Source organism: Gracilinanus agilis, chromosome 4 (genome assembly GCF_016433145.1).
Source record: "Gracilinanus agilis isolate LMUSP501 chromosome 4, AgileGrace, whole genome shotgun sequence".
In the NCBI taxonomy this organism is placed as follows: domain Eukaryota; kingdom Metazoa; phylum Chordata; class Mammalia; order Didelphimorphia; family Didelphidae; genus Gracilinanus; species Gracilinanus agilis.
Genome location: NC_058133.1, coordinates 160,540,495 through 160,551,772, shown reverse-complemented (window position 1 = coordinate 160,551,772; position 11,278 = coordinate 160,540,495). Strand labels below are relative to the sequence as shown.

The 11,278-nt window shown below is 38.6% G+C and overlaps 1 protein-coding gene across 2 annotated transcripts in view; it reads right to left on the bottom strand.

Annotated features, from left to right (window-relative positions):
* Positions 1-11,278, bottom strand: part of TRIM67 (tripartite motif containing 67) — an 80,181-nt gene that overhangs the window by 3,424 nt on the left and 65,479 nt on the right. The gene's annotated exons all lie outside the window — the stretch shown is intronic.

Here is an 11,278-nt window from a genome sequence, read left to right as displayed (position 1 = left end):
AGTTTTATATATATATATATATATACATATATATATATACACACACATATATTCTTTTTTGGACAATATTAAATTATGGACAATATTAAAATGATAGAAGATGATATACATTATATATATTATAAACGTGTTTATAGAAAACATGGAGCTAGGCGACGAAATTAAAAGATTAAAAAAAATCATAGTCCCTGTCCTCCAGGAGCCAAAAGTCAGGTGAATAACAAGATGTAGTTACAAATAGATATATTATGTTAAAATATAATTAAAGGATGGGCAGTATAATATAATAAAAGAATTCTGGGTTTGGAGTCAAAGGACTTGGGCATAAATCACTGCTCACCCTTTATTACCTGTGAGACCTTGAACATGTTATTTAATTTCTGTGGATCTCAGTTTCTCAACTGTAAATCTCTGTGTACTCTATCCCTATGATGGGGGTGGTCCAAATCAAGTGGCCCAATAAATTCAAGGATGGAAGGGGGATCACTTTTAATCGAAGAGAAGGGGGGAATCACAGAAGGCATCTTGAAGAAGGTAGCATCTAACATTGTTTTTTTAAGAATAAGGATTTCAATAGGGAGTAGTGGGAAAGGTTACCTTAAGGAATGGCATTGGCAAATATATAGATGTAAGAGACTGAGCAGATGATATCAGTGATGTACACATAGTAATTTGGCTTGAGCCCAGATTGTGTGAAAGAGAGCAGTGAAAAATAAGGATAGACAGCTAGGTAGGAGCCAGGTTGTTGAGGAACTTGAAAAACAGGCTAAGGAGCTTATATTTCATTTTTAAGCACTAATGAATTTCTGAAGGTTTTTTGCTTAAGAACCTGACTTAATGAAACCAATCAATTAGGACAATTACTTTGGCAATTCTATGTAGGATGGAAAAGAAAAGGTAAGGAATAGAGTCCAGTAGACCATTTTAGGAAGCCATTACACAAATAGAATCTAGGAAATAGTATAGTTTAAGTAACAAGGGCCAAAACTAAGTGTGACAGTGTGAGTAGAGAGGAAGGCATAGGTGTGAAAGGTGTTATTGAGCAGAGGTGTCAAAATGTATTTGGGAAACATTAACAAAATAAATAAAATTACAAAAGAACATAGATCATGTTAATCTGCTCCTCCAGATCACTGCCTTGTTGTGGGAAGGGGTGTGTATAGCTCAATAAAATTCTGACCTGTGCCATTAGGATTTCCTAAGATGGGATCAGAGTAGAGTTCTGAAAAAAAAGGTGATTCAATTGGAGAAGTAAATAGCAAACCATGCCAGGATCTTTGCCAAGAAAACCCAGGACAATATTAAAATGATAAAAAATGATACTGGAAGATGAACCCCTCAGGTTGGAAAGTGTCCAACACACTACTGGGGAAGAGCAGAGGACGACTCTAAGTAGTTCCAGTACTAGTGAAGTGACTGGACCAAAGCCAAAAGGCAGCTTAGCTGTGGATGAACCTGGTGATGAAACTAAAGTCCCATGCTGATGCGGTAAAGATCACTATTGCACAGGAGCCTGGAATGTAAGATCTATGAACCAAGGCAAGCTGGATGTTGTGAAAGAGGACAAAGAAAGATTAAACGTCGACATCTTAGGTGCCAGCAAATTCACATGGACTAAAATGGGTGAATTTAATTCAACTGATCATTACATATACTGCTGTGGCCAAGAATCCCTTAAAATAAATGGAGTAAGGGGATAGCTGAATGGCTCAGTGGATTGATCACCAGGCCTAGAGATGGAGGTCTTGGGTTCAAATGTGGCATCAGACATTGCCTGGCTGTGTGACCCTGGACAAATCATTTAACCACCACCATTGTATACCCATTACCACTCTTATGGCTTGAAACCAATACATAATATTTATATTGTCAACCTGGAATCTAGAAACCCCAAAACTTATAGTCTTGTGAAGTCTGATACCACCCCCCACCAGTTTAATTAGCTTGAAAGTGAAGACCTCAGATTTGACCTTGTCACATACATTTCCCTCTGAGGGAAAAACCCAACTTCACAAGTTCAGATTAACAATAGACCTTAAAGTAGTTTAGTTGGCACTAGTAAATCCAATCAGATGTTAAGTGCCCCTTTTGTCCCAATGGTTTTTCCCCCTAGGTTCAAAGTCCTTTACCAAGGTAGCCAGCCCTTGGCTGGATCTTTCCTTTTTGTGTCTATTATAAGGCATCAGCCTCTCATTGATAATCCCACTTAGGGCTCCTCATTTTCTTTGTAGCCATTTGTAAAATCAATCAACTATACTCTCCCATGCTCAGTCCCCAGTTCCCCCTAGAAAGGTATACAAATTGCCCAAATTCTATGGAGCTTCAGTGTTGTCATCTAGCACCATGGCACTCCCAGGGATCGGTGGCCAGAGCAACCAGAGTCTCTGGGTTCTGTGTGGATTTCCTTAATTAAAGAAGTGTTTTTTTTCTGACTATTTAATAGTTCTGTGTTTTTTCCAGTTTAACATCACTAAGAAGGAAGGTAAGCGTTTAAAAATATATATATATGTGTGTGTGTGTGTATGTATTTGTAATAACAGGCAAGTTTGACCTTGGAGTACAAAATGAAACAGGACAAAGACTAATAGTTATATCCAGCAGGACAAAGACTAATAATTATATCCAGATAATTTACTGGTGTTATGAGGAAATTCAGAGTTTTAAGTAATAAGCCTTAATTAGCAGGCAGAGCTGTCAGGCAAATGCTGAAAGTTCCAAGTATGGAACAGTGAGAAGAGAAGGGAGTTTTGCCCTGTGTGGCTGATGGCAGTTAGGTGCTTGGACTTAACTGTCTGAAGTAAAAGCCTAGGAAAGTGGATTGTCTCCTATAAGAAACCATCTATCCAGTGAGGAAGATCAGGTTGAGCAGTGAACTTAGCTCTGGATGGTGGACATTCCAGACTAATTCATCTCCCTAACTTTATCTCCTTGAGGATTTATTTGCTGTGGTATCTGAGTTCCTGGAAAGCTGAGATCATCCTTGGAGCTGAAGAGGACCCAGTAGTGAGACATCAAATTCCCTTTCTGACTAGCCAGGCTTGTCCTGACAGCCTGTGTTATTTTCAGTGTAGTTTGTTTCCCACCTTCCAGTCCCTTGAGTTTATCCTTAGCTATTTAGGTTTAGTGTGACTTTCCCCTTATCACCTACCCCTTAAACTCTCTATCAAAACTGTTTCATATACTTCCTGTGTCTTCCTCCACCCCAAGAAAGAGCCCACAGTAAGAAAACTTTCAAACCCTGAATTTCCCTGGCTTGGGTGGGGAACCAGTAACTGCCAACTGTCAGTTACCAGCCTATGTGTGTGTACTCTGTCATTACCCATTTCCCACATCCCTTGTGTAGGTTTCCAGTGTATCTTGTGAGTCCTATCACTTGTGGGTTTGTGGATGTGGTCTTGACTGTGTTTGGCATCCTTATTTCACTGGTCATAGCAAACATTCTTTTTTAGCAACTCAAAAGGCAACTATACACATGGGCATCACCAGATGGTCAATATTAAAATCAAATTGATCATATACTTTGCAGCAAAAGGTAGAGAAGCTCTATATAGTTAGACCAAGTCTGTGGTGCAGATAATGAGCTTCTCATTGCACAGTTTAGACTTAAATTGAAGAAAGTAGGAAAAAAATCATCAGAACATAAAGGCATGACCTAAATAACATCCTATATGCTTTTATATTATTAATCATAAACTGAGTGATCATATAAAATCCCTTAGTATACTGCAACTATGATTTATAAAAAGTTAGATCCAGTTATAAAAATTAACTGTGTAAAAGCATAATAGTAGATAAGGAAATTATTAATCTTAATAGATAAGGATGAATAGAAATTAATAGCAAGTGATAAGATTAAGAGGTTCTATAATGCTAGAAATTGTGATTTTCCTGCACCATACACCCTAGAAGTTGAAACTTTGAGGCAAGAGGGTCTGACCTTGCAGCATCTTGACTAGGATACTCTAAAAAAGGAATTCTAACTTTACTAACTTGCTTCAGAAAAAGGACAAAGGAGCTAACCCAGTTTTATCCATTTTTTAGAGGAATTTATTAACTTTTTCGTCAAAATGTTCTCAACTCATGTAAGAACATGTTTTGCACAAATTCTCTGTTAATTATTTTTGTTAAGCAAAGGTAAAATGCTTATAAAACCACCTGTCAATGTCAAGAAGAGGTCTCTGCTGTACTCTGGGCATGGAGATAGACTTCTGATTTTTGTATTTCTGTCAATAAATAAAAGTCAGATTGTTGGTTTGGGAATCTGGCCCAGGTTTTGTAATTTATTATGAAGTGGAAAAGATAAATAGAGTTAAAGGATTAGATCTGATAGATGGAGTGCCAGAAGAACTATGGAAAGAGGTTTGCAATAGTATGTAGGAGGCAGCAACAAAAAATATCCCAACACAAAAAAGAGCAAGAAAGTGAAATGGCTATCTGATGAGGCTTTACAAATAGTGGAGGAAATAAGGAAAGGGAAAAGGAAAAATATACCCAGCTGAATGGAGAATTCTAGAGAATAGCAAGGAGACAAAGTTTTCTTATATGAACAATGCAAAGAAATAGAACAAAATAATAGAATGGGAAAGACAAGGATGTCTTCTAGAAAATTGGAGATATCAAGGGAATGTTTCATGAAAAAATGGACATAATTTAAAAAATGCTAGGGACTTAACAGAAGCTGGAGAGATTAAGAACTGGCAAGAATACACAGAACTATACAAGAAAGATTTTGACATCACCAATAACCATGATGTGGTCCCTGATTTAGAGCCAGACACCCTAAAGAATGAAGTCAAGTGAGTCTTAGGAAGCATCACTAACAGTAAGATTGTTGGAAGTGATAGAATTCCAGCTGAGATATTTCAAATCTTAAAGATGATGCTGTTAAAGTGATGTACTTACTATGCCAGCAAATTTGGAAAATTCAGCAGTGGCTTGCTGGATTGGAAAAGATCAGTTTACATCTTAATCTTAGAGAAGGGCAATCGCAAAGAATGTTCAAATTACCAATTAATTGTGCCTATTTTACATGCCAGTAATGTTATGCTTAAGATTCTGCAAGGCAGGCTTCAGCAATATGTGAACCAAGAATTACCAGAAGAACAGGCTGGTTTTCAAAGAGGCAGAAGAACTAGAGACCAAATTGCCAAAATATACTGGATTAGGGAGAAAACAAGGGAATTCCAGAAAACTATTTGCTTCTGCTTCATTGACTACACTAAAGCCTTTGACTATGGATCATAACAAAATATGGCAAGCCCTCAAAGAGATGGAAATACCATATCATCTTATGTGTCTCTTGAAAAGCACATATACACGCTGAGAAGTAGCAGTTAGAACAGAACATGGAACAATTGACTAGTTCAAGATTGGAAAAGGAGTATGACAAGGCTGTATATTTTCACTTTATTTATTTAACTTTTATGCAGAGTATATCCTACAAAATGCCAGACCAGACAAGTCAAAAGCTAGAATTCAGGTTGCTGGGGAAAGCATCAATAATCTCAGATATGCAGATGATATCACTCTGATGGCAGAAAGTGAAGAATTAGGAAGACTCTTGATGAAGGTAAAAGAGGAGAGTGTAAACAATGGTTTGAATCTTAACATAAAAATACAAAAACCAATTGAAATTTTTGCAGGTGGCCCTATCACTTCCTGGCAAATAGGAGAAGGGAGTTTTAGATTTTATATTAGGTTCAAAGATCACTGCAGATGGCATGAAATTAAGATATTTCTACTTGAGAGAAAAGCTATGGCAAATTGGACAGCATACCAAAAGGCCAAGATATCACCTTGTTGAAAAAGGCCTCTATTGTTTTACACTATATAACAGTGAGAACTGGACCATAAGGAAATTGGAGTGCTACAGAGTTGATACTTTTGAATTGTGGTGCTGGAGAAGATGTTTGAGAGTCCCTTGGACAGCAAGGAGATCAAATCAGTCAATACTTAAATTAATTCAGGGGTAGCTAGGTGGCTCAGTGGATAGAGATCTAGACCTGGAGATGGAGATTCTGGGTTCAAATCTGACTTCAGACACTTCCCAGCTGTGTGATCCTGGGCAAAACAATTCACCCCAACTGCCTAGCCTTTATCTTTTGCCTTGGAACTGATACTTGGTAGCAATTCTAAGACCAAAGGTAAAAGTTGTTAAGAAAGAAAGAAAGAAAGAAAGAAAGAAAGAAAGAAAGAAAGAAAGAAAGAAAGAAAGAAAGAAAGAAAGAAAGAAAAAGAAAGAAAGAAAGAAAAAGAAAGAAAGAAAGATTTCAGGCCATTCACTTGAAAGGTCAAATACCAAAGTTGAAACTTAAATATTTTGGTCACATAATGAGAAAAGAGGACTCATTGGAAAAAGTCCTGATTTTGGGAAATATTAAAGACAAAAGGAAAAGGGGACGACAAAGGATGAGATGGATAGATGGCATCATGGAAGCAATCAGCATGAGCTTGGACAGACTTTGGGAAACATGGCAAGATACTAAGACAGAAGGTAAAGTTTGTTTTTTTTTTAATGTAAGAATTTTGGAGGCAGCTGGGTGGCTCAGTATATTGAGAGCCAGACCCAGAAATGGGAGGTCCTGGGTTCAAATCTGGCCTCAGACACTTCCTAGCTATGTGACCCTGGTCATACAGTATTGATTCTAAGATGGAAGGTAAGGGTTTTAAAAAAAGAATTTTTTTTGAAATATTTTTCCATGTTTTCATGATTCATTTTCTTTTCCTCCCTTCTTCCCTCCCCTGCTCCTAGAGCAGATAAGCAATTCCACTGGGTTGTATAAATGTTATTACTTGATACCTATTTCCACATTATTCATTTTTCAGAAGGTAAAGTTTTAAAAAATTTCATCTGAGGTCAAATCATATAAGCACAAATGTTTCTTGGACAGCTATAAATTCAGAGTTTATCTACAGAACACTTTTACGTATATTTGCTCTTTCCACCATCATAAATACCTTGAAATTTGGTAGTTCAGTAGTTAAGTAAGTGAGGAATTAAGAGGCACAGAACCCCTGAATCTCATTTGAATCCTGTCTCTGCTACTTATTGAAAGTGGGTCCTTGAGCAAGACATAATGTCCCTGGGCCTCAGTTTCCTCATCTTTAAAATGAGAGCATTGACCTGATGATCTCTGAAATACCTTTCAGTTCTGAACCTAAGATTCCTATTGGCTAGTAGCCTGGAGTTCACAGTAATTCTATTATCTTTCTTTTTCAGATAAGGAAAGTTTAGAGAGGTTATGACTTGCCCAAGGCCACTCAGTTACACAATGGCAGAAGGAAGACTCAGATCTAAGCCTTTAAGACTGGTGCTCATTTTTTTATAGCATGTTGTCTCGTCCCAAAAAGTCCACTTTAAAACCTAAATACCCTTGGCAAGGTGGACACAGTAAACTGTTAGCTCATTCCTTAGTGGAGTTCATCTTACTGGGTGTTCTCTTCTTAGTTAACTGGGATCAGGGCACTGAGGAACTCAAAGTTTTGAAGGGAGAGGTCATAATTTTGAGCTATGCCCTACCTTGTGAGTATGACAGTATGAGGTTTAGCAAGTATGCTAGCTGGTCAGCAAAGTAGAAAGGGTGCAGTAAATAGAAAGATTTCCATGACGTTACATTTTTGCCTCTAGCTGGTTTTACTCTTCAACCTCCCCTCCCCCCCCAAATGCTGAAAGGGAGACTTGTTATGTGATTAACAAGAATAAGTTAAAATTCTAGTCCCCTCGGTCCTCTGGCAAGACAACCAAAGTCACAGAATAGCTCCCTCTAGTCTAGCCTATTAAGGGGAGAAATCCAACATAATCAACAAAGGGGAAGGCAACAGTATTAAGAAAGATAGGGAAGGGGGCAGCTGGGTAGCTCAGTGGATTGAGAGTCAGGCCTAGAGACTGGAGGTCCTAGGTTCAAATCTGGCCTCAGACACTTCCCAGCTGTGTGACCCTGGGCAAGTCACTTGACCCCCATTGCCTACCCTTACCACTCTTCCACCTATAAGTCAATACACAGAAGTTAAGGGTCCAAAAAAAAAATAGTAAAAAAGAAAGAAAGAAAGAAAGAAAGATAGGGAAAAGCTTCTTGTGGAAGGTAGGATTTTAGCTGTGAGCAGAGGGAAGCGAGGGAAGCCAGGAGGCACAGGTGAAGAGAGATGGAGTGTTTTGTGTGCTGTTCCTAACAGCAAGAAGGCCATAATCACTAGATCACAGAACTTGTAAGAGAGAATAAAGAGTAGAACTTTAAGTAGAGTGCCTGGCACATAGTAGGTGCTTAATAAATTTTCATTTGCTCATCTAGAGAGAATTTGTCTCTAAATTCTAAATTTGTCTGATTTCCTTTGGGGAAAATTGTTATTTCCCTCATAGTAACCACATTCCCAGACAAAGCTGCTAATATTCTCTTCTCCACACTTAGCTCTTTCTATCTCAGCATTTCCTTCTCTTCCCCTCCCCCCCCCAAGCTTGACATTAAATTCTAGACAGACTATCCTTGTTGGAGGAACCAAAGGTTGAGCTCCTGAGAGCAAAGTCTGTGGTTTTTTTTTTTTGTTTGTTTTTTTTTCATTGTATCCCTAGCACTTAACGTAATGCCTCGAACTTAGTTAGAATTTAACAAATGTTAGTTGACTTACTGAATATATAAATGAATCTTCCTTCTAGCCTAACTCCCACTGATGATATCATCTGAAGTTCTCACTTTGAAAAAAAAAAATCTTGCTCATCATCTCATCCTGGTGCTTGAAAATATATTAGAAATGTTTCAGCATTAGAATCTATTAAAAACTCAAATCCTTTCCTGAGAGGTGTTATTACCTTAGTGCAAATGAATTGATCCCCTACCTGAAAGAGTTTTAATTTGCTTAGGGAAGGTGAAGGAGAGATGAATGAATTTAGCTTAATAAAGGAGATGGGGGAGATATGAAGCTTTGAAAGGAGAATTGGAGGCACTGAGGACAGACATTGTTTGTTTCGCAAAATTTCCTCCTAAGATTAGCTGTGGAAAAGCTCCATCAGAATGCAGAGCAAGGGATTTGGGGTCCTGCGCAAGATCTTGGGAACAGAATGGCAAAGTCGATCAGAGCTGGTGTTATTCTAACAATGACCACAGGGTGGCAGTACAGGATAGAGAAGTGGTTGCTGGGACAGAGCCAAGATGCTTTCCTCTTGACCAGATTCAAGCATCCTTTCTCTCTTCTCCCCCAAACTTGACTTGCCTCTATATGAACCCTTGCCTGAAGGCCTTCTCCAGAATTAGATACTTGAGAAATCCTGAGTGCCTCCCCTTCTTCCATGGCCTTCTTCCATTAACTCTTTTATTTGTCCCTGTCTTCATAGCTCAAAGGGAAGGAGGAAACGAAAAATCAGTGCTTGTGAGCAAGTTGGATTCTCTGCAAATTACAGTTCTGTAACTTTCCTAATCTCCATTTCCTTATTCGAAGGTCTAACTGAGCAAGTCTCTCATATCTGCAGAGAACAGGGAAGAAAATGACACATTTTCAAGAACCTGGCTAGAAAAATTTTGTAGGGCATGGACCAGTGGGTACAGGAGTAGACTGAATGAGATTCCTCTCCCTTCAAGATAGCTACATATATGCCACTAGGAAAAATGCAGTTCTCCCTAAAGAAGGTTATATAGAGGGGCTGGTATTTTCCATTTTCCAATTGTTTGGATCATCGGGGTATCCTTGGGCAAATTACTTCTCTCTTTTAAGTTTAGGTTTCCAAATAAGAAAAGATGACTCCTTTCACTGGCTGAGAGAAACAACTGAATTTTTTTCCTTAAGGAGTTTGCAAAAATGAGTCAAGAAAGGCAGAGAAAACCAGAGAATTCCCTTTTGTACGTCCAGCTTCCAGCCTTGGCCAGGGAGACTTCCGTCACCTACTCTGTCCTTTCTGGCTGATGAGAGAGAATAGCATAAGGAAAATCTAAAAGCAGAGTGTGGCTTGGGGCCTTCTCCCTCTCCTTTTCTAGGTTTCTCGGCCAGAGGAGAACACAGTGACTGGTGTCAGTAATTTTCCATCCCTTGTACACCCTGGCAGAGGGCAAAGATAAAATCTCTCCAGAGAAACAGAAAGAGGGCAATCAGTAGTAAAGGGAGGAATCAGGCTGGTGGTGTGCACTGGCTGTGGTTAAAAAGAAAGATCAAGGTGACCATGAAATACTGGAGGGAGGCCAGATACCGCAGGTTAGCTCTACCTAACCAGGCTAAGGGGAATATCGATCTTCCCTGTTGCAACTTATCTTAGGTCGATTGGGTCTTAGTTACCCCTCTTCTGAGAATGCAATAAGCCTGTGACTTAATTTATGTTCTCTTTTATTTTATTCTATTCTTTCATTCGTTTCCGACACTATTTATTGAGTGCTTGCTATCTATTTTATGCATGTAATGTAAATTATACTGGGTGCTAAGAGATACATAAAGAGAAAGAAAATATAGTCCTTGACCCTAAGGAACTTACCATCTAGGAGGTATATTTTAGGCATCTTTATTCCCGGTAACTTTTATTTTATTGCCTTAATATTCAAGTTAAAGCAGGTAGAAAGACAGCAACACGGTACAATGGGGAAAGTACTTCTTCTGAGGTCACAAGACCTGGATTCAAATCCTGTTAGTGATATATTCTCCCTGTGACCTTGGGTACATTACCTAACCTCCCTTGGGTACATCACTTAACTGAACAGCCTCATTTTCCTCATATGTAAAAGGAGGAAGTCATAGATGGCTTTTGAAGTCCCTTCCAAAAGGAGATTAATGATCTATGAGGTATTATGTACATATTTGCAAAGTGAAAATGAATTGAACCTTCTCACAAGAACTGAACTTAGGGTGCAATGGATGGGCAAAGGGAGGTAGGCACATCCCAAAGCCAGTGAGAAAACCATCTTCAATAGGATAGAGGCATAAGATCCCAAAGAATAGGAACCAATTGGTGTCTAATGGGGGTAGCTAGGTGACTCAGTGGACAGAGTTCTGGACCTGGAGTCAAGAAGACATGAGTTCAAATCTGGCCTCAAATACCTACTAGCTATGTGATCCTGGGCAAGTCACTTAATCTTGCTTGCCTCTGCTTCTTTATCTGTAAAATAAACTGGAGAAGAAAATGACAAAACACTTCAATGTCTTTACCAAGAAAAACTCCAAATAGGGTCACAAAGAGTTGGCCATAACTGAACACCAACAACAAAAGTGTCTAATGGCACTTGGTTGTGGTAGCCAATAGTAATTTAATTAAAGAATATCTATGATTTTCAGAGAAATGAGTTTGGGGTTAAAATGAAAAGATTCC